Source organism: Podarcis filfolensis (assembly GCF_964270895.1).
Source record: "Podarcis filfolensis genome assembly, chromosome: 7".
In the NCBI taxonomy this organism is placed as follows: domain Eukaryota; kingdom Metazoa; phylum Chordata; class Lepidosauria; order Squamata; family Lacertidae; genus Podarcis; species Podarcis filfolensis.
This window is the reverse complement of record NC_139603.1, coordinates 40,615,527-40,640,778: the sequence shown is the minus strand read 5'-3', so window position 1 is coordinate 40,640,778 and position 25,252 is coordinate 40,615,527. Positions and strand designations below refer to the sequence as shown.

General features: G+C 39.6%; 1 long non-coding RNA gene across 1 annotated transcript in view; it reads left to right on the top strand.

The window, feature by feature from the left end:
- Positions 1–5,216, top strand: part of LOC310766472 — a 34,791-nt gene extending 29,575 nt beyond the window's left edge. The window contains exons 3-4 of the long non-coding RNA XR_014550180.1: positions 311–459; positions 4,976–5,216. This is a non-coding gene — a long non-coding RNA (uncharacterized lncRNA). The remainder of the gene's footprint in view (positions 1–310; positions 460–4,975) is intronic.
- The last annotated feature ends 20,036 nt before the right edge of the window (positions 5,217–25,252 follow it).

Genomic DNA, 25,252 nt, shown 5'->3' with positions numbered 1-25,252 from the left:
GGTTGGTATCTGTCTCGTATTTCAATTGATGTGAAGTATGTAGTGTTGTTACTTTAAACTCTTTTTATATTTACAGGCACAATATACTGAAAAAATAGGAGGAGTGGTGGAGTTGTAGCAGGATGGGACCACCCCAGCCTCTGCATGTTCAGCTGAACCTGCACAAGGCTAACATAACAATGATTTTTCCTAGAAACAGGGTTCCATCTTGTTCTGCTATTCATTTAACCTGCTGGGAATTGGTATTGGGGTATCTGGAGTAAAGTGTCACCAGTAGTGACCTCTCTTCTTCTTCTTTTGCATTAAACAGATTAAGGCAAAGAGTGGCATCAGAGGACACTGCTGAAAGGATCTTGTTCCCAAATAAGCACCCAATACATTTTGTAATGCAGGGGAAGCCAAATCTGGACCGATGCCAATGATCTCAGCAGCTGGATAGATTCCTGTAGGATCTTTAAGGTTATCTTTGCTCTAATTTGTGTAATGAATACATTTAATTTATTTTATTTCCATGACGCTTTTGTATTTTTTAAAAAATAAAATAAAATATGAAACATCTTGGAAATGATTGGCTGCTGATACATAAAATGGAATAAAATTATCACACTTGCAATAATACATCACATATTGTGCCCTTAGGCTGCAGTCTTGTATTCATTAACCTGGAAATAAGCCCCATTGAACACAGGGGAACATGCATAGGATCAAACTATGAAACATAATTCTTGGCAAAACAGGTAAACAAATTCCATATGTAACAGGTTTTTCAATCCATAAAAATAATGTACTGGTGGAAATTCTAAGCCTTACACTAACAATTATGTAAACAAAATGGGAAGATGTTTGCATTTATATTTTCTGTTCCACTGTGAAGCTCATTGACATTTCCCCCCCTATTCTTTCCTTCTCCCTCTTATGATGTCAAGCCAAGAGCTGAGGGTTTGGTTTTATTTTATTTTTTTCATTTTTCATTTTTCGTTTTTTGCTTTTACTCTGTAATAGCCTACTAATTACTTGGTATATAATTGCATGTTTCAGTATCTACTATAATTATATCTGAAGTACACTGACATTTGTGACTTGTGGGAGCCTGCTAATGTTTTTATTTCCGTTGAAAGCTAATCAAGCAGTAGTGAATATTCAGCTTCTACAGCTACACAAATAAGTATTGTAATTTCTTTGGTCATGATTCAGAGTAGAGCAAAACAAATGTGAAAACAAACAAACCTCTGATGCACTAATTAAACAATTCATGAAGTATGTTGCTTGTGTTATCCCTGTATAAAGCAGCTCTGAAGCAATATCTGCCTGGGGAAATAAATAAATAAAAGCCCTACAGTGGTCTTCACAGTCATTATTGATCAACACCTTTTTGTGTTCTTATCTGAAATACTCAGACCATTCCCAAATGTCAATTTCTTTTTGAATCACAATGATACAAAATGGCAGAATTGTACCTTTTCAAATAGGCACCTTAACAAAATATCAAGGTATATTATTTATTATTTGCTTGATGTATGTACTAATTATCCTTTTGGACCCAAAGCTTTGAAAATGAGGTTCTAAGAATTCTGTATTAATGCAACCTGGTGATCAGCTGACAGAAGCATCATGTAATTAGGTTTTTCTGTGTCGTCAGAGGCAGGGGAGTATAAGTCAGCGAATGGGAGCCTGTGGCCCTCCAGAGATTGTAGGGCTTTCACCCATGCTGCTTGCTCGCTCACCTGCCTGCCACTATGTTATCGTGCTGGAGTTGGCATGACAACTGCATCATGACAACAGCCTTACAATTTTAGTATATATTAAGAAATTAAAGTAAGCTTAATTATAAAATTATAAATTCATTTCCTTCAGTATTTGTTTTCCCCCTGTGCAATTCTTCGTTATTTTTTCTTGACACAACCTACAGGTGACTTTGCTTCTCACCTGAAGTACATAGAAATAAATAACTTAGCTGGTTTAATTATCATTCCCGGCACATGTTTCAAACATACTGCAAGAACATTAACACTTTAGTAAGTCCATATATCTTATAAGGTGAGATTAAAAGAACTTGGCTTGTTTAGCATAGGGGAAAAAGATGCTGGGGTGGTATGATAGTATTCTGCCAATATTTTAAAGAGGGTTGAATAGCAGATGACAGGCAACTAATAACTACTAATTGGCAATTAAGACATTTCAGTGGGGGGTATACATATATATGAGTACAGTTTTGAAACAATTTTCCTTTGACTGTCATAATGGCCCATACAGCTTAAACAGCCCAGTCCTATGTTCAACAAATGGGTATAGGCATATCTAAGGAGTGGGCTGCAGGAATTACATTCAATGGAAAATACCACCCACTGTGAGTGGTTTCTTCTGTCCTTGCAAAACTGCGATAGAGCAAGCATTGCCTGATGAAATTTTGCCTAATATGCAACTCTCACAGACTAATCTTAGCCACAATCTTCAAAAGGTCTAATCCCTGGTATGTCTAGTGTGGGGAAGGGTAGACTAGGACCACTACCACCCTGCTACATTGTGGAAATTCGTCCCCACAGAGCGTTGCACAACTTTCAGTGTATGTTGAAGATGCACTTCTTTAGCTTGTTCTTTGTCAGTTATTTTGTTTTGTGGGACCAGCACCCTGGTCTTCTTCTGCTGCTTCTGCTTCTGCTTCCTTTTCTATTCCATCTGGAATGGCTTTCTCTGTTTTATCATTGTCTGTTTTCATACTTGCATATTATATTGTTGTAAACAACCCTGGGGCCTTATGGTGAAGGATGGGCAATAAATGTAATTAATTAATAAATTAAATAAATAAATAGCAATGAGAGATACTCAGGCACTGAAAGGCCTCTACTTGAGACTGCCAAACTAGACATTACTGAGCTACGCAGATCAATGGTCTGAGTCAGCATAGTAAAGAACAGCATGTCTTGTTTGACTACTTGAGGAGAAACGGCAAGCACCATCGTGCCCTGCCACTGCTGCTACTCCCACCACCACCTATCTGCTCCAGCAGCTGCCTACTCTGCCAGCACTGCACACCCTGTTGTATCTACTGCTGGCAGAGAAGCACCACTGCCATTGGTGGCAATTCTGGGCAAGGTCTCATCCATTTAGGGCAAGATCTCCCCCCAGATTAGTGTGATCTCACCCAAAATTGGTATGGATGATGGCAGCACTTCTCCGCCACCACTGGCAGAGGTGGTGGGGCGGGCAGGGCACCCACAGGCATGCCACCTGGGTGTCTTCTGTCACCTGAGGCAGTGGCCTCACCCTGCCTAATGGCTTGCCCAGCTCTGAGTATAGTGCATGTCCCTGGCACACACATATACCACTGGTTTGTCTTCACAAGAGCATTGTGCAACAGCTTAGGGCTACAAAGTAGCAACAGCCACAAGACTGAAGTCCATGGCTAAGGTTGCTAATGTTCTTATGTGTAAGCTGCATTGAATCAAGGGAGATAACTTCAAAATAGACCTGGATAGATTTGGTTTGTGAGTCAGAGGACCTTCAACCTGAATACTATTGATTTTTTCCCATGTGTGCATAATGACTGCTGAATCGCTTTCCTTGATTCTTCATACAGTCCCTACACACAGACGGAGTTTCCTAGACTGCACACTTGCACAGAGTTTACCTGTAATGTATAAGTGCTGCACACACCCCGTAATTTTTGCAGGTGATCTAGTGACATGTATAGTACATATGACTGTAGAGCCAAACATATAGTCAAGTGATGTCACTTGGGTTGGAGAAGAGTGTGTATATGTTCAATTTTGAAGGTGAGAAGTGAGACAGGCACATTCTGCTACTCACTCCATGTTATCTGACATCCCATCCCTGCCCCCCCCAGGAGTATACACTCAGCTTTGGAGGGGAAGGCAGGGGAGGCAGCTCCCTTGAAGCTAGGAGCCTTGCAGGACCTTCTGTCCCCAAATGTATTGTAAAGTGAACATATTGCTAGTGTACTGTTGTTGCCTATGTCTTCTCCTACTACACATCATGAGTGTTGAACTACCATCTAGGTATCCCTGGTGGATTTTTTGGTTCCCACTCTACAACATCAACAAAAATAGGAAACACCTAGGGGAAAATAACATTTCTTAAATTTGAAACAAGTAGTTCTCTTTCCCAGGAGATGAAAATTCATGCACATAGGACAAATAATCTCTGCTTTTACATGGATCAGGATTTCTGTTGTTTTAACAGAATGCAACCTGCATTACATAATAATCATGCAATTTTGCAGTACCTCTCTTTCTATAAATCAGCTCTTAAATTACATAGAAACCATTTAGATTTGTAATTTTGTTTTCTTTCCTTTTTTACACATACACACACCTCTGTGTAGTTTCTGCATTTTTGTAAAGCCTCATTTCATCATTCCTGTGTTAATCATTTATAACCCATAATGAGCTAGATGTAACAAGAAAGTGGATAACACAAGAGAAGGATGTCCACATTCACTCTTTTGTGTCCCACCCAACACAATTTAAACTCCATCTCAAGTGACATGCTAGCTATTGCTTTAGCCATTATTGGAGTCTGACTATGATGAATCAAAAGTACATCTCCAGTCAGACAGAAAGCTGTCACTACTGTAGGCTGTTATTAAAAGAAAATAGAATGGAATCAAAATGGTCTCTCATCTTTCTTCTTCTTCTTCTTCTTCTTCTTCTTCTTCTTCTTCTTCTTCTTCTTCCAGTTGATAAAGGGAAACTGACTTAAAAGCATTATTGGAACTTAATAAGGAAGAACTAGTGGAGAGGTTAGTGTACAGGCTGTCACAGAAGTGCAGTGGAAGGTGACCTATTGCAGGAAAAAAAGTTGCCCCTGGACTTGTCTGCCTGTCACCACATCAGACCTGTCAGCTTAAATATTCCATAATTCAGGGGGATGTGGATGGGTAGCACAATGTCACATTTGAGTCAAGAGTACACAAGTGCATAACATTGCTCATCATGGGTCCATACTTTTTTTCCAGCTGAAGACAGGTCGTGCTGGAGTTCCAAATAAATCATGGTGAATCTGAAACCTGCTGGTCTAGAATCATCCAGTGTAAAAAGCATACAGAAATCCAGACAGCTTTTGAGGAGCACAAATACTTTGTGGTAACATTCAACTCTGGACCATGCAGCTACAATGACCAACCCATTTACAGCACAATAGTTCCCATGGATGTGAAGGAATATGAAAAAGTGGTGTAATAAAATATGTGACTGAAACATCAAAGAATGGGACAAAATAATTTTCAATCTTTTTAGGCTTAATTAAGTGTTGCATCTAGGGGGGTCTATAAGCTGTTATATTGTTGTGAATTGTTCTGAAATAAATTTTACTTGATTAACTCTCCCCTCTGTTGTATTCTCATTTAGTATGGCTAGTTGGACCTGTGCCCAACTTAAGATCACTCTGAATTATGGGTTTTGCAAACACAATATTTATACCTTAAAATGTTTCTAAAGCACTCTTCATTCTTGCATATTATTGGGTGTCTTAGAAATATATTTTAAACAAATAAATACTACATTTGCAGACCTCATTATGGATACAGTTAATTGAGGTGAATAGCATTAGCACCATGTTGCCAAAGAGAATCGTTTCCCATGATCCTCCTATGCATTGTTGGTGGGGTGATGGGTAGTTCTTTAACATGTTTCAAAAGTATGACCAAGGCTGAACAGAAATTTAAAACAAATTAATAATCCATCCTATAACAATGACAAAGATGATGTGATGAGCATGGTTTTATGAGTGCATCATAGCTGAGTGGCATCTAATTTAAAATGTTACAGAAGTTGATTTATAGGAGTTCTAAGTTATTGTACTTTGCCCTCATATGGCTGGTGAGTATGGAGTAAGATAAAATATTGAGTTTATAGAAAAGGAGAAAACAAGTAATATAGTACATGAGTTTAGATTGGAAAGGGACACAGAAATCAGAACTGGAACAATGTCATAATATAAATGCATGTATAAATCCCTTTCTGTCTTGTTTATGATGTAAATTAGACAACCCTTGCAAACTGCATGGGTTGTAGCTAACATTACTTCTACTCTGAGTAGACACACAGTCATTAATGAGCATGTGGGGATTATTTTGTTAGTTTTTCTCTCTATAATATGAGTGCTAATTATAATGCGAGTTTCGAATTTAATTTGCACATTGCCCTTCATCCAAAGATCACAGGGTGGTTCATAACATAAAAATACAGAATGAAAACACAAAATACATGATAAAAGGAAACCAAGCCAATAACTCATCTCCCACAAACATAATATTCTTATTTATTAAATTTTACCCTGCATTATCTGTTGTGCTGTAGAACTGTGACTTTTGATAGATATACCACTATTTCACACTAAATTTCATTCACACTAAAGGGTGTGGTTCCTATGCAATATTTTTCTTTACAGCATTGGACTTTCCTTTCGCTTCCAGGCATATCCGCAACTGAGCATCCTTTTGTCTTTGGCCCAGCCGCTTCATCAGCTCTGAATCTACTTGTACTTGTCCTCCGCTCTTCCTCAGTAGCATGTTGGACGCCTTCCGACCTGAGGGGCTCATCTTCCAGCGTCATAACTTTTATATGCCTGTCTTTGTCCATTGAGTTTTCTTGGCAGGGATACTGGAGTGGCTTGCTGGTTCCTCCTCCAGGTGGATCACGTTTGGTCAAAACTCTCCACTGTGACCTGTTCATCTTGGGTGCCCTGCTCAGCATAGTTCATAGCTTCTCTGAGTTATTCAAGCCCCTTCGTCACGGCAAGGCAGTGATCCATGAAGGGGCAAAAGCTATGGTTTTCCCAGTAGTAATGTATGGAAGTGAGAGCTGGACCATAAAGAAGGCTGATCTCCAAAGAACTGATGCTTTTGAATTATGGTGCTGGAGGAGACCTATGGTACAAGAAGATCAAACCTATCCATTCTTAAGGAAATCAGCCCTGAGTGCTCACTGGAACGACAGATTGTGAAACTGAGGCTCCAATACTTTGGCCACCTCATGAGAAGAGAAGACTCCCTGGAAAAGACCCTGATGTTGGGAAAGATGGAGGGCACAAGGAGAAGGGGACGACAGAGGATGAGATGGTTGGATAGTGTTCCCGAGGCTACCAGCATGAGTTTGACTAAACTGCGGGAGACAGTGGAAGACAGAAGTGCCTGGCGTGCTCTGGCCCATGGGGTCACAAAGAGCTGGACATGACTAAACAACTAAACAACAACAAAGGGTGTGACACAACAGCAGACATCACCAGACACATGACCACACTTATGAGCATGTTCACTCATGAAGATAACTATGCTGGAATACCACCCCAAATTTCACTACATGATCAGCAGTGGTGTGATCCATGAAAACCACAGGAACATTATAATCCAAAACTCCCATGATCTTCTGGGTTGATAGGGCTGCATTTTTTTTCCTGGGGGAAATTTACATGGAAATGAGTGCTAAGCTTCCATTAGATTTCCAGAAGCGGCTTTTAAGTTGTGTGAAAGATCACAAAAATGTGAAAATTATCATGTAAGGAAATGGCAGAGAAATGGAATAGAGTGCTTTCCAAATGCAGCCTGACTTACGTATATTAACTTCAATGGATCTACTCTGAGTAGAATTTAGTTAGAACCTTATGAAATTCAGATAAAGTACTCAAAACATTGTGAGTTCAAATTCAAGCATTTGGCCAAAGAAACAAATAGTGCACATGCCGTTGAAGAAGTGACTCCGATTTAGATTCCATTGAGGGTAAACAGAATTGTTTCTCGAATTTTAAAAAGTATTTTTTTCCTGTCCTTTAAAGGTATGAACCAGATGTTATTTTATTACATTAACATTCCTTTCTCTATTGGTTATTGTTTTCCATACAGCCCGGGTTTCAATTCGCCAGCTGAGGCTTTGTCTATACATCCATTAACTTTCTAAGCTGGAGGGCTTGGAACCAGAGCTGTGACAAGTTCATATTTTTTGTGTTGTTGGCAGAGAAAATCACAACCATTGTCTGTTGGCAAGTATTTACTCTTTTGAACTTCAGTGCCATCTACTGAAGCTTAGTTTGGCTTCTTGTGGTCCTAAACATATTCTTGTGTAATGTTTTTGAAGGTGAGCAGGAACTCTTTTGAAGTCCTGCAGCAACATATGAATCTACTCTGTGAATAGTCTCCCAGACAACAACACAAAAGAATGTAACCTTTATGAAGGACTCAGCAAAACATGCCATTATCCCATTAAAGTAAATCAACAAGCAATTACAGGCATTCTTTGTGACAGCATGCCAGTCAGCCAACCAAAAATAATGGTTTTGATAAATCAGCCAATCAACAGATAATGATGGTGCCAATTTCAGGAAAAAGGAAATTGTTTCTTAGGACCAGATATTTGAAGCCTACGGCATCAGAAGGTCAGGGAAAATCAAAGAAATGTGGACTTTGATGTGAAGAATGAATAACAGGCAATTTTAAATAAGAACCAGAATTTGCTGTAATGCAAAATTTTATGGCTCAGGATCAATAGTTCATCCATATATATTTCTTCTTTAGTCCTACAAATGTTTTGAACGACATTAGATTTCAAAACACAGCTGATCTACTGGAAGAAACACTAGCAGTTCATTAGCACTTTAAAATAAGCCCTACAATGTAATTGCTCTTCATAATATTTTAAGTTAATCTATTGCCCTTATTACTAAAGAAGCAGCTTTAAATTAAGCAACACTAACTATTGTAGATTCCCTCTTTTAAATAATTTGATTTAAAGTTTCAATTATCTCTACAAAGGAATTCCACAGACTGGCCAGAGTAAGAAACTGTTAATTGTCCAAGGAAGAAATATGCAATTATTTAAACATTTATATATTGGTGTGTGAAATGACAATTCTAAAAATAATATGAATTGAAGATACTAAAAATTCTCTTCTGCAATTCTCTTCACTTGGCAATCTCCCTCTCGTACATTCTTTTTTTTCTTATGGTGGAGGCTGTTATCTTCTTCCCACTTACTGTTAGGAATAACCGTCCTTGATGAACAATCGGTTGGAGCCACTGTCCTTGAAGTCAATGAGTTGAATTTTACATACAATGTGTTGTGTCCCTAGTGCACAGATCCAGGATGTGATGGAGAGATTGCCAAGCTTATTAAGCCTACTGATCATTATCCTTCCTCGTTCATCCATATGGGAACCAGTGACACCATCAGGCACAATTATGAACTTAGCATATCTGACTCTAAAAGACTGGACCAAAAGGTGAAGGCCTAGGGATTTGTTAATTCTTGCTATAAAAGGAAGAGGAGTACAAAGAGAGAGATGAGCACATCTGGTGACTGAATGGCTACATAGATGATGTCAAAGAGAGAGATTCAGTTTTCCGGACTACAGTCAAATCTTCATTTGTAATAGACTGCTGGCAAGAAATGAAGGTTAATTCACTAGTTATATCTACTTTTTTTTTAAAAAAAAAACTTCATGTTGCTCTTCCAAAAAATATAGACAAATATGGGTTATTGCATCTCAGACATACTGATGGCACAATAGAATCCGTTGCATACTGGCTCTTTACTATCAACATACAGGGTTCTAAATTAGAGATAGGTGTAATTGCACCATTACATTGTACCCTGTGCCAAACATCAATGACAGCCTGGAGTCCATTTGGATTCGAAGCACGGTGCTGAGAAATGTAGGAGTGAAGTGATAAACAATAGAACAGGAGTGAAGAAGAATTAAATTATTCCTTATACAATTAGAACATTACTAAATCATCCTGCAAAGTTCTAATGTTGCAAACATTGTCGATTGGCCGGAAGAGTTTGTATGCCTTGCTGTCCCGGAATATTATTATTTCTTTGTGAACTCAAGGCTAACCTACCCCTATAGTTTGGGGTCACAACCCCACGATTTTGGCACTTCAATAAATTGAAACTAAAATGTAAAAACATTGTTTTCTTTAAAAAACACACACATAAAATCACGAAGAAGCAATATTATTGCATTTCTAATGCACTCATGGGATCTGGAAGAGAAGCTGACAGGTAAAATTGCCTGTAGTGATGGAGCAAGCTCAGATAAGATGTTGGGGGGGGGGCTGTTGGAGAACAAATTAATTTATTTTATTTATAAAAATATTTACATACCACTATATCATAAAAGATATTGAAGTAGTTTGCAATAATATCTCTATATAACAAAAACACGTAAAAATTAAAATCGGAGACTATCAACTAACTATTATGGAAAGATGTATGCTTAATTGCCTGCATAAGCCTGGCAGAGAGCAAGAGTTTTCAGGAAGGGTTTGAAGGTTGAAGGAGGAGGAGGTGCCGGCTGAATCTCTATTGACGGAGCATTCTACAGGACTGGAACAATAACACTAAAGGCTGCATTTGGGGTTGATGCCCAGGGCTTTGCATATTAATAGGAAGGGCCTTGAACCTGGCTCAGCAACGGATGGGGAAGCAGTCTATATGTTTTATCACTGGTGTTGGATGTTGCCAGCCAGGTGCCCACACCAGCTGCCTGGCTGCTGCATTCTGCACTAGCTGGAGCTTCTAAACTAAGCCAAGGACGGACCCACATAGAGAACATTGCAGTAATCTAGCATCAAGGTTATCAACACATGGGCTACGGCAGGCTATACCTATTTAGGAACAGTCATAGTAGGTGAACCAGACAAAGCTGGTAAAATGCATACCTCACTTAGGCCTCTAATGACAAACATGTGTCCAGAAGTAGCCCCAATCTATGTACTTGCTCCTTCAGAGGAAGTGAAACCTCATCAAGGATAGCTGACTTACCTATCTCCCCAACCCCCACAAGGGGGTTCAAGCACAGTTATGGACCCTCATCCAGTCCACCAGTCCATCTATGCACTGATCCAGAACATTTACAGTCTCTCACAATTCAAAAGTTACAAAGAAGTAGAGCTGATGCCTTACTCCAAAATGCTGGATGACTGCTCCAATGACTTCATTTGGTATTGAGTAGCCCTAAGTTGCCCTGAGGGAACTTTTTGGCCAAATGGCAGCTCATAAGCAAGCTAAAATATAACACAATTTGTGAATAATTTCAGTATGCAGAAGTGGCATCACTGGAGAATTAATTGAGCAGCATGTTCTCAGAAGATCCCCCTTTTCATAACATTATTTAAATATGTCAAACCTGAAGTGAACTTAGCTATTTGCAGAGGAGTATACACAACAATGTGGGACTTCATATGAATGTTCTAGAAAACAAATCAATCTCCATAGCTGAATCATTCCTAAGGGGTAAAAAACCACAACCTTCTACTAGGCTGGATCTACACAAATATTTTTTTAAAAACTATTAAAAATGCTATAAGAATACACCTCCCAATGGAAATTTTCATCCACTTAAGATTGCTGCTCTATAGTACCATCTGGTGTCACATTATTAGAATGCATTTATAATGTTATAAATTGCCCTGTGTAGCTGAGTCATTAGTCAAGACAAGAAAGCTGGTAAATGAGTGTTTTAGCTTAATTTAAAAGATGAGCAAGAATATGGAAACCAATACTTTAATAATAATAATTTTATTATTAATATGGCACCTGACTGAGTTCCTCAAGCCACTCTGGGCAGCTCCCAACAAAATATTATGAACACAATAAAACATCAAACATTAAAAACTTCCCTATAGCCTTATGAGGAATGGTTGTGGGAGTTGGGTATGTTTAGCCTGGCTAAGAGGAGACTGAGAGGATATATGATAGCCATCTTCAAATATCTAAAGGGCTGTCACATGGAAAATGGAGCAAGCTTGTTTTATCCTGTTCTAGAAGGTAGGACCTGTGACCTGTGACTAAACATCTGGAAAAAACTTTCTGACGAACCAGAGCAGTACACGAAACCACCGTTTACCTTCCCGCCAGAGTGGTACCTATTTATCTACTTGCACTTTGATGTCCTTTCTAACTGCTAGGTTGGCAGGAGCAGGGACCAAGCAACGGGAGCTCACCCCGTCGCGGGAATTTGAACCGCCGACCTTCTGATCGGCAAGCCCAGAGGCTCAATGGTTAAACATCTCCAACTACAATCGACTGGGTGCAAATTGGGAATTCCCCAACTGCCAGCTGCTTAGCCCCAGCACTGATCCCTGAGGGTGGGAGCCAGCCGTGACTGGCCTCAACTCTGGGACTCAGAAAGCAACCATTCTCTTTACAATTCCGAAGCAAGGATGGGAAAACTGCAGCCCTCCATATGTTTTGCAGTCCAACTCCCATCAGGTCATTGCCAGCATGGCCAATGGTCAGGGATTATGCACTTCCAGTGACAAAGCTGCATCCAAAAGCAGAACCTTACTGCATGGTTGCTCTTTCAGGGGAAGCAAAACCCCATCTATTCTGGGCAGTGGGTCAATTTCTCAGACATGGGACCCACTCACCTAAAGTAACTCCATCTTGCCAGGACTCAAGCTTCAATAAACACACCCATTGCTAAGATAACAAATTATGCAATTGCTGAATAGCATTAAAATTAAGATGAAGATGACTGGCATCTCTAAGAACAGGTTCTTTTAGAGGGAGGGGGTTTAAAGGGCAAGGTTATAAATTTGCTGATATACCCTAGGAAAGCTTAGCTAGATGCTAAAGCTCTCTATATTATATAAGACAATTTCACACCTGCTCCCTTTTGTCACTCCATATGTTTGTCATCAATGAAAAATCCTCTCCAGAAGTGCCTTTTCAGTGAGAATGATTATGACACATCTGATTATCTTCTGCAAATTGGACGGTTCAGTCTTTGAACCGTTGAATAGTACCCTGCACAGATCTTGCCTGCAATGCAGACTTGGCTGGGCATTGGCGTAATTGAGCTGAACTCATGACACAGAGTTTGCTCTCTGAGCTCCGCTGTGAGCAGGAGCTTTTGAGCTGTAATGGAGAGTGCGCAAGCAGGTATTCCTCCTTAATTCAAAGGCCATGGATCTTTTAAACAATTTTAAACTAAAGCTGACCAGTTTTCATAAGCAATGAATGGCTGTCCTGACATTAGACATTCTGTATGTGATTTCAGCTGGGCGGGAAAGAATTTCCTAAGGCTGCACACTGGTTCTAAAACCTTTCTGCAAAGCAGGTCAGTGCCAGTTCTGATACTGTATCACTGTTACTACTTCATTAATTTCCTTTTAAAGAGGAGAGGAGAATGAATTATGTCGTAAGACATTTAGCAAATCAAAGCACCTGTGAAAAACTCTTGGAGTAAGGGCGCCAGCTATAGGTTTGCTGGATTTTTATAAAAATCTAGAATTTCTATAAGGCTAACACACCAGATTATGTATTTGCAAACACACACACACACACACACAACTTAAAAAATACTTTCAAAATTGAAAAGGTTACTTTTTCTGTAGCTTCATTCTAAGCACACTTACTGCACTGTAATGTCTAGCATTCCTAAAATAACAGGATTTTTTATAAAATAACAAGCTAGCAGGCCCTGTAGGCTTGCTTCTGTATATCAAGAAACAGAGATGCTTGAGGAATTTGATCATTGTAAATTCTGATATGAGCTGATCTGATCTGCACCCCCTGGAAGAATAGGCGGGTTGGAACTTAATTATCCACTAGCTTTCACATGTCTTGAATGTTCTGGCACAGTTCTTGGCTCAAGAAGCATAACAAAACACTTTTTAAAAAATGACTATTTGAGTATGTTTAGAAAAAACCACATTTTAATATATCTAGAAATAAATATGCATTTTCAATGCACATTTTAACCATAATTTAATAACTAAATACATTTGCAGATTATGGTTGGAGCAGGGTGGAATAATAATAATAATAATAATAATAATAATAATAATAATAATTTATTTATACCCCACCCATCTGGCTGGGTTCCCCCAGCCACCCTGGGCGGCTCCCAACAGAATACCAACAACAACAATAAAAAAGCAATAAAACATGAATTTATAACTGGATTTATAAACCAGCAGATGAGAGACATGGGCTAGTAATGAAATGATTCCTCCATCCCTACAATGAAATGGCAACCATGACAGGTAATACATAGCAATTTATATCTGTTTTTGACCTTCAAAGCTTTTAAATACCTTTGTCCAGAATAACCTGGAGAATCCTTTCTCATAATCCCTCCACTTCCCAGTGAATTCAAAGAAACATTTTTACGGGAACCACTTCTGTCACTTATGAGGTTATCCTATACTGGGAATATTTGCCCTACTTTCTTCTGATAATGTTAATGAATCTACTGTAACATAATTAGCAGATTCTTAAAATGTGTATCAGTGATGTTCAACCATCTATGGTTTGCTCAGTTGTAAACCACACCAAAGGTGGAAAAGCAGTATGTAAAATTAAATATACACTAATAAATATTTGAGGTGTGGAGCCTGAGGCAAACAGGGCTGACAGCCAGGTTTTCACATGCCTCAGTTGGACTGCAATGTAAAGGAAGCAGGATCTACCAGGTTGAGCAGCTTAGACTACAGCTGATCACTGGCTCAGCAGGTGTCAAGTTCCCAACCCTGGCTTACCTGAAGATATGCCAATGCAACATGCTCATCTCAGCACAGCCAGGGCTCAGCCATCTCAACCAAAGCTGGCTTTGTTGTTGTTTAGTCATTTAATCGTGTCCGACTCTTCGTGACCCCATGGACCACAGCACACCAGGTACTCCTGTCATCCACTGCCTCCCGCAGTTTGGTCAAACTCATATTAGTAGCTTTGAAAACACTGTCCAACCATCTCGTCCTCTGTCATCCCCTTCTCCTTGTGCCCTCCATCTTTCCCAACACCAGGGTCTTTTCCAGGGAGTCTTCTCTTCTCATGAGGTGGCCAAAGTATTGGAGCCTCAGCTTCAGGATCTGTCCTTCCAGTGAGCACTCAGGGCTGATTTCCTTCAGAAAAGCTGGCTTAGTCAAAGGTAATGTAACCCCCATTCCCCAAGGGGGTGCTAGGGCCAGGGTCAGAGAGTAGAGACTGGAACCTAAGCCTGTTCAGCTTAGACACATGACCTGGCAACCTGTTTTAGAACACTATTTCAAAGGCTTGTTTTCCCTCTGCCAGCCTTTGGCTCAGCTGCTAACAGCAGTCCCTCTGCTGAAGAGGGCCTGGATCTGGTATAGCTTTACCCCAGGCTATCTTATAGCACCTCAGTTTATGCCAGCTTTTTATGCATAGGATTGCTCCCTAATATTCACTGCAGATCAAAACTTAACTCTGCACTTACTAAATGCCACAACACTGTTCTTAGCAGTTCAAACCGATCAAAATGCATCTTGCAATAAGTATTTTGAAATAAAATAAGAGCGCATTGTGCATTATGAGAAAAAATATGTTTAGAACTGTGTATTTTGAAAGTGATGTGTATTTTAATGGGGGGTTTTTGGTACAGATTATTATTTTATTTTTGGTGGCAGAACCACTAATGAATGCAGCGGCAGCACATGATGAACAGATATGAAATTGACATGCTGCAGAAATAAATTGATTTGCCCAACAGATTCCTGTTGGGAGTTGTGCCCTCACATTTCAGAGCTGAATTGGCAAAATGTGATGTCAAAGTGCAACTTTTGCCCCGTTTCAAAATGTGATGATGTCATAGTAAGAGAAAATATATAAATGCATATTTTACATTAGAAATGTCTCATCGTTCTCTGTATAATTCCATGACGTAGCGCTAAAGAATTATGCTCTTATCTGAAGCTTCAGAAACTTGAGTAGAACATGGGGCTTTGTGTGAAAACATGACATTTCTTCAGAAGGCCAAATTTCCATTGATGGGTTTTATTTGTACACCAATAGGCACAGCGGCACTTTCATCTTCTATTTTTAGTTCTCAAAGCAGCAAAATATACAGAAACCACAGGAAGCCATCCAAACGAGAAAAATTGGACATATATTGAATTGAGGGTAAAAATAATAAAATCATCTGGAGTGGGCATCTTTTTATGTGCTCCCCCCAAAAAAGAAAGAATGAGGAAAAAAATATGTTTACTTTTTAACAAGAGATCTATAAATACCCACACAATTGTCAATACTTGAACCAGGCTCTAAAATAACATTGTAAGGTTCATTAACAAAACAGTACATATATCTGCTCAGCCATAGTGAACAGTTTGTATGGACGGTTTAATTAATATATTTTTTAAACTTTCACGGGACGAGGATTGTTGACTTTATTCATAAAGGCACATATGATCTTATATTATGTATACAATGACTTTTTTTTCATTTTGAAATCCTTGAGGGCACAAACACAGATCATGGCTTTCCTCCTGGCAATACTGACATTTCTACTTCAGAGCTGACCTAACGTGTTGCTTACTTTCTACATTGCATAGGGGGAAAATATTCTCTTTCTTCTAGTTCTCCCCTAATAGCACAGTATTTGACACCTACTTGGTTTTATAAATCAATGGACTGAAGAGGCAAAATGACTGGATGGGGGAAATAGGATGATTCTGAAATGCAGAAAATGAAGAGATGAAACTGAACTGACATGAAGGAAGGAAGAGGTGTGGGAGGAGCCAGTCATAACAAAAATGTTAGGGTTATGCAGAAGAACAGAAGCTCCTGCAGTTATCATAACCTCAGAGCAGTGATGGGTAGAAGGTCATTCTGGATCTTCTGGTAGATCTCTGGGTGATTTGAAAGTGTCTGCCATTTTCAGACACATTACACACAAATGCTAGTGAAGATTAAACCAAACCCAGTATTCACCAGGATGCACATGTGAGGAGCCAGCAGATCTCTGACTCAGCTGGCTGATTCTCAGTGCAACTGAACTATGCCCAACTATCTCAGCCAGAGATATGCTGGCACAAGTACCTCATCCAGCATTAACTGGGGCTTAGATGGCTAGACTGAGACTGGTGGATTTGATGTTGCTGTAGGCCATGAAAAATGGGGTACTGGGGTGGGGGCATGACCAAGCAAGGGGTACTTATGCTGGTCCCTAATTTAGTTCAACATTTTCCCTCTCCATCAGACTTAGGCCAGCTCAGCTAGTGATAGCTCCTGAATGGAATTTGGAAAAGGCTTAATTTACACTGATTTAAATTAAGCCGGTATGAATTTCACCACTTCCTTTATTTAGGATTATTTTTTAAGCTCACCCTAAGACTGCAATGGACGCGGGTGGTGCTGTAGTCTAAACCAGAAGGCCGGTGGTTTGAATCCCTGCGACGGGGTGAGCGCATGTTGCTCGGTCTCAGTTCCTGCCAACCTAGCAGTTCAAAAGCACACCTGTGCAAGTAGATAAATAGGTACCACTCTGGTGGGAAGGTAAACGGCATTTCCGTGTGCTGCTCTGGTTTCGCCAGAAGCGGCTTAGTTTTGCTGGCCACATGACTTGGAAAAACTGTCTGCGGACAAACGCCAGCTCCCTCAGCCTGTAAAGTGTGATGAGTGGCCGCAACCCCAGAGTCGTCTGCAACTGGACTTAACTGTCAGGGGTCCTTTACCTTTACCTTTTTAAAGACTATAATGGTAATCCTTGCAAGAGAACCAGTGCAGACATCTGTCTGAAACCGGGCTGGATTCAAGTCTTCCAAAAAAGACTTGCCTACAATTTATTACCAAATGCAGCCCACAAAGATTATATACCCCCACAAGGTTTTTCAGCCTTCTGAGGTATATGCAAATGATAATTCTGAGAAACTCAGCCATGAGAAAGCAACATAACTCAGTTTCAGTTTTAATATGTAGAAAGACACAGAGGCCAAATTCCCCATTTGGGAAGGGAAAAATATTCCAAATCCTAAATTAAGTTACATGGATGAAGAATCATTGCCTAGTACCAGACTCAATAGACAAGGAAGAATTTTATGGAGAGAAGAGGCAATGTTCACGTGAACTGCTACCACTGTAGGAAATGCTATGTGAAGCAACACATTTTCAGACGCTGCGTAACACTGAACGTAAAATTCAGTGGCATGCTACTACAATCATTCCATCATCATAAGCTTCTTTGGTTGCCAGATAAACCCCCTAGGACACATTGGGACTTTCTTCTGAGTAATAATGCATACATTTGTACTGCATGCCCCAGATACACAGCCCATTTTCTTCCAGTCCCATGCCATCTCCATTGGGAATTAATACTGTTACATGCTCTTTCTATGATTCTGTGATAAAATATCTACACACATTTGCGTGGTGCATTTTAAATGCAAATAGCATGTGGACTGCGGATCGGAAATATGGAAGACATAAAGTTCCCTTTTCCTGGTTGCTCTTCTTTATCCACCTATTCCTTCAACTTGATCATTTATCTAAATGCAAAGGCACAGGCTGAATAGGTTAAACAGGCATAGTTTTCAGATCTATCATCTTGTTTGGCTGTTTGGTCGCTATTGGTTGCCTTGGGCAAGATAAAGTGACTAAAAAAATTAATAAATCAGTATCATAATCATCAACTACCATGTTCCTAATTTTGTTTTTCTCCAAAATGATAGCTAGCAGTAATGTTTCCCAGTGCATTTAAACTGTGTTCCTTAACACCATAGCATAATTTTTGAAACATGATTGATTCAATACGTCATAATTTTACTGCAATAACTATGATAGATTTCACTTGGCAATATGGACAGCTTTCCTAACTGCATTTACAGCATTTTTCTCTTTATAATGCAACATTAATTATTGTAAAATTGTATTCTGGGCAGCAAGGCTAGGTATCAGTACTAAGAACATCTTTGAGGATTTTCAATGATCAATAATTACATCATTTCCTTATCTTCCCCCCCTTCTTGAGAAATGACATTTCTATAAGAAAGCACACACACCAAAAAGTATATCTCTTGCTTATAACTTGCTTGAACAAAACCATTGTAATAGCATACAATGATTTGGGTCTTTGGCCTGGTTTTTATTGGAACAGGGCTAAGTGGCTTTCCTTTCTTGTTCCATGGCTTTGGTTTGTGCTGTGTTTCATAACACAGGGGTGAAGGGATGTACTGGCATCTAATGGATAACAATCCACTGCTTCCTAAAATTCTATCCCCTCCCCCCAGTTAATAATGGATGTAAACCTTGTAGACTTTCTCATGTTGTCTCCCTCCCATGTTTTCAGCATAAAATGAATATATCAGATGAAGATTAGTTAGCAGTGGAAACTATTATGTCTTCCAAGCTTCGGGGTTTTGCACACAAGGACCACAAAAGAGAGTGGGGAGGACCGGATGCTGACTGATGTCTGTGCTCAGCTCAGTCCAAAATGTAGGAACAACATTTAACAACATCCCTAAAGGACCTCTGCTCACATACATGGTGGGGGACCACAATATTACTTATAGGCTAGTCTGCTGTTATATAGCATTGGGATCAATCCTAAATATGACGAGTCAGCTTAATTTATGTCACCTCAAATTTAACCAGTATTAAAGTACTCCAGATCCAAACTCCATGTGGAGTGGGGCTATTGCTGGTTGAGCCAGCCTAAGCCTGGCAAATGGAAAGCAAAATTTTAAAATAGAGTGTGACTTTCATCACCCTTGTTGCCATTGTAAATTCCACCAGCTTGCCAGGTCACATTAATAGAGCTCAATGGAGTATGAATCCAGCATAAGTCCTTCATCCTCCAATCCTGTTCCTGCTATTCCTGTAGAATGCCTCCCCCCCCCCTCAACTCAGCTGGCTTAGCCCTAACTTAGCCAGGATGAAGGAGTTACACCAGTGTATCTCCAGCTGAGTCATGGTTGGGGACGCACACAGGCCTAGCCTGGTTGAGCTGAGAACCTGCTGCCTGAGCCAGAGATTTGCCCAATCCTAAATTGCTCATTCTCAGCAGATCTAGAGTTAGGACAGCACCCTAATTCAATATTTTATGTTATTCCACATATCTAGCATTTATTGCAAAAATCTATTCTATACTACTGTATGTATATATTGGTTTCTACTCTAAACTCTGAAATCCCAAAATTTTCTTCTGTGTATACCTGCATCGGTTGGAACAGGACTTTCCCTCCTTTGTGAGTCTAGCTGGAATGATACCTTTCATTAAATTTCAGTGTTCACTTACCTTCAAACAATTTTCACTTGAATCTGTTGTTAATAAATAAAGGGAAGCAGGTCTGATCTGAAGCCAATTTACTGTTTATTGCATTCTGTTAGCCATTCTCAGCCTGTATTGAAAAACACAATCAAATTTCCCATACATTAAGAATTCAAAAGGAACGGAGCAAGAAAAGAAAATCAGGAAACAATTGGCTTGTCTTTCAACATCTCATTAAATAATCCCAATTAATTAATACACGTTGCACACCAAGCTTCTTAGCCAGCGTGTTCACATTTCCACTCACACTTCTTTGTGTTGTGTTGTTTGTTACTCCTTCCCAGTTCAGTCCATACCAATATGGAGAAGGATGTCTTGTCAGACAGAAAATCAGAGTCAATGCAGAAAACCATTTTACATAGTTTTTTTAAAGCTCTTATTGCTTTTCTAAGCTTCTCATTTATATTTATATTTTCATCTTTCCTTAAAAAGGCAAGCAAAACATACTAGCCCCAGTCCCAATATCCTCCTGATCTCTCTATTTGGCCCTCAAGACTTTCCACAGGACACACCTTGGCCCTGACCCTACTCTGCACACTCCTCAAATGCTCAAGGAATGTGTCCTTGAGCTATGATAATGCTTGCCTAGATAGAGGAGAATTCCTGTAACAACTAAGCAGACACCTTGAATTCTATAAAGAAGCACTCCACCAAAGCCTGCTAAAAACCAGTTTGTTGATATCCCACCTTTTCCTGCTCCTGCACTGAAAATCAACACAATGGGAAAACACACATCTTAGAGCTGGGCTGCACAGTCACTACATGGGGCCTGCTTAAAAGCACCTTCGTGATGCAACTGCTCTTCAGCATTAACCCCTCCAACTGAACAGACTGTGAGCTGATTTATATGTGACTGGAGCAAAAGAGCAGAAGAGGAAATGCTCACATCATTGACTCAGACTGCATGGCTCTAAGTCCAAGCATTACTGTAGCAGCATGGGTAGAGTACGGAGAAGATACTCTTACATTGCTCTAGGAACAAATGAATCTGCCATCTCTCCATGCCAGCAATGGATGTGCTGTGGAAAGGCTCCTTGAAGTCCAGCTGATTCACAGCATGTCAACCAACATCTCTGGTGAGAAGGGGATTGGCAGTCTGACTCCAACCCCAAGAACACATTCATAAGGAAAGGGCAGGTGAAGCCCCTGCTTCAATTCCCAAGTTTCCACTGCTCCCTGGATAGGCCCATGCCATCCTCAAATATGTATAGCATTGTTCCATTTTTCATTCCCATTGGGGCTTTGGCGTGAAAATGGATTCATCTTGCCCTCTCTTTGCTTCCTTGTTAGAATTTGACAACAAGAAATGAAAAAGGAAGGGGTGCACATTCTGCGCATTAGATTACATGTAAAAGGTCACTATCAATTGGTTTAGTAGTATCTGTCAAACAGCCAGAGATAAATGTATGCCATATTTCTTAGAAATCATGTCGCTGATGCTTAAATCACTGTAGGGCCTATTTTCAGCTGCTGACCTTTTCTAGTTAGGAAAGATGTCACAGCAGATCTCATACACAGAATCCCTGAAACAAAAATCTTTAAAAGGGAATTTCAGTTCAGTGTGGGCACGTGATATAGTAAACTGTTTAATCAAACCAAGCTTTATGTGGTATCTATGGTCTGTGGCGTTCCGTGTGCTGCGCTGGCTCGCCAGATGCAGCTTGTCACGCTGGCCACGTGACCCGGAAGTGCCTGCGGACAGCGCTGGCTCCCGGCCTATATAGTGAGATGAGCGCACAACCCTAGAGTCTGGCAAGACTGGCCCGTACGGGCAGGGGTACCTTTACCTTTACCTTTATGGCCTGTGGTAACTTTCGCATAATCAAGAAATGTGATCTAGCTGAAGTATGATGGGAAAGCAGAAGGGACCATAATAAAAGCTGTGGCAACAGGTTCCACCACTTACCCATGTGGTACCATTTCTTTTGCTCAAACCCACGTATTTGTCCCATGGCCCTTGGACACACACAGAATAAAACTCTGTTGCCAAGTGTGGAATATTTATTATCTGATGGTTAGATTTACATTACAGTGAACATGAGGCCAGCCCTGAAACTAATAAGCCAACACTGAATTCTTCCTTTTGTAACATGTAGGTAAACTTACTCACATCCTGATACCACAAACTAGGGGAAGAGCTACAGCTCAGGTAGAGCAACTGCTTTGCACTCAGGAAGGGCTGAGAATATCTGCTAGATACCAGATGTTGTACATCTGGAGGACATCATATTGGCTACTCTTGATTTAGACTTAAATTCAAGCGCTACCCAAAGCCTTCTGAAATTTTGATGCCTGAACATGAGATTTTGGCATTAGTACTGCATCAAGCTTGTTAGGGGGTGAAAAGGCACTGGCATACACAAAGTATACCAAAAACTCCACTTGGTAGCAGAGAAACTTGTTATTAACTAGGGATGGGAGAATCTCTTAATTTTGATTCTCTGACTTATTCATTTTTCCATTCTTAAGCTCATATCTCCACATTTCCACATCAATTTGAATTTTCTTAAATGGTTTTCATGAAAATTCACCTACATTTTAGTGCAAAATTCTCCTAACAGACACATTTTTGTATGACATTTTGTCCAACATACACATTTTTGCAAGCTATTTATCCTCATAAAATAGGTTGTTGTATGCTATGGTACTCATATATGCATTTTATGGATACACAATGATTTGGCTGAAGAAGTGCACTGCGAAATTCAAAGAAATGTGAATTCTGATAGATGGCTAGGTGTGGTTCACATATTGTTTTGGAAACTGTAAAGCAGATAAGTTCACCTTTAAATGCAAATTGAATCAAATTTCTCTCCATTCCTCCTTAGAGATAAACACCCACTTTTCTGTACTACTGTTGTTCATGCACCAAATTTGATATCATGGGTGCATAAAGCACAGGTTTGTCATGCCAGTATCAGTTGTTTTTCCTACTGGCTTCTTTCACCCAAAGGTATTTATGCAGTTGAGTTTCAATGATGAAACTAGATTTAAGTGCAAATTTAGAAGGATGGCTGTGTGTGAATTAGGTAGCCTTGCCCTGAAATGCTAAGTGAATTGAATCCTATCCTCCGTCCCCATTCGTCACTCATCACTCCCTGCTCTTCCTCGTAGCTTAGCAGGTATCCCTTGTCTTGAGCATCTTGAAATGGGGTGAGAGAGTGTGGAGAAAGATAGTACACTTCTTTGCATGCCCTACTTGCTGCTTTCAGCTCCTACATAGTTCATAAAGGTGAAGACATATAACTCCTGGGAACTGAATGTTTAGGCCTAGATGCCTGATGCATAAAAATCTGCACTGTACACATATTACCAGTCAGGAGCCGGAATGTTTTCCTACTGAAGTTGTTATTAGCTTACTCCACCCTTGTGAATTCTCTGAACTCGAATATCTCAGCTTGTCTGACATTTATTAGTAAAGTCCACATTTTATCTACAGTCATGTGAGGAAAGATATACATTTTTATTACAGTTAACTCAGGCAAATTTATCAAAGCCACCCAGAGTTCTGAATATCAAACAGCCATTTGAAAAGAACCAGGAAGTCAGTCAAGGAGAACCATAATGTTATTCCCAAATAAAGCCAAATATATCACCTGCTATGAGTGTAAGACATGAGGTGCTGTAGTCTTCCAGATGCTTTTGGACTCCAGCTTTCATCAGCCCCAGTCAGTATGACCAATGATTATGGATGATGGGAATTTTAGTCCAACAACATTTGAAAATCCACAGGTTCCTCTATCTCTGGTATAAGGAAGCAGTAAAATAAATTGCTTGGGCATAGTAAATATCTTTAATTATTTACTCTAGTGACTATATTACAAGTAAGTTGGAGGAAAGATGAGTGTGAGGAGAGAGAAGGTTTGGAAAATATGCTTTGGTTTTTGTTTGACATGAAAACCTTTCAATAAAACATTGAACACAAAAGATATTGACTAAATTAGTATGCCTGTGTGATGACTCTCAGTGAAGCTATACTTCAGCTTAGCAAACACCTTTGATACTCCTTGATACTTGTTTAAATCTTGTAATTAAAATATTACAATCCCACATAGAGTCTGCCATAAAATACATCCTTGTGAGAGTGTTCCCCCTGGGATTCATAACATTTATATTATTCTAACTAAGTGGATGACCCCAGCTGAATGTAGAATCTGAAAAGTCGGTATATGGTATAAAGAGCCATCCATTTTATTATATATTTTTATATTTGTTGTGCTGTGATGGTTAAGGACTTGGATTCTCATAAATGTAGTGGGTTCTATCTAAGTTTTACTCAGATTAGACCCATTGAAATGAATGAACTTAACTCAGTGTGTCTCCTCAGAGAATGACTAATGCTGGAAACAACAGAATTATTCTTATTATTCTTATTCTTATTTAAATTTATATACCACCCTTCATCCAAAGATCTCAGATCCGTTCACAAGATAAAAATACAGTAATATGTTGAAAGCTGCATATTCTAGGGTGTGCATAGAAATGTATGCTGTGAATATAGCATACAAATATGCAATCTACCTGGGGAAATTGCTTTCTAAAATTGTGCAGATTAAGGAAAATTGCATACAAAAATGGCACATTAGGAGAAAAGTGCATTAAAATGCTGGCAAATCATGATTTTATTTTATTTTTAAAAAAATACAAGCTGATGTGGAAATGTGGAAAATTGAACTTAATATTGGAAAAATGAAAAACAGAGGGACTGTCAGATTTTGCCATCTCTAAGTGGCATCAGCTGGTAACACCAGTAGTGTGCTCATATCCTGTGGTGAAAGAATAAGATCCAAATGAATTTCTTTCTTTCCTCCTGGTTCCCCCGGGCTCAATGCACTCACAGAAATGAGTGTGGAGGTGGCTGTTGGATCCGGTGCTTCCTAATAGTTTTGCATATTAATTCTAACCATTTTCCTCTTCTAGAAGCATCCCTCCAAAAAGGATACAAAGGAAATTGGCATGTGCTGTGTAACAGATGGATTGTCTCTCTGCCTCCTCCCAACACATACTCAGGCTGCAATCCTGCCAGCCACACTTCCTTTCGGATTTGTTCGCTAGTGTTTTAATAGCCACTTTGGCATTTACACCACTGCCCACTCCAAGATCAGGGAGGGAGGGGCAGCAATAGCTAGTTTTTATAGATTAAAACAGAACAAAATATCACAGTCTTAAACCAAACTGTAGGAAAGGTTCTGTATAAGACCATCACATGTCTGCTTGAAATGTGTCTAGT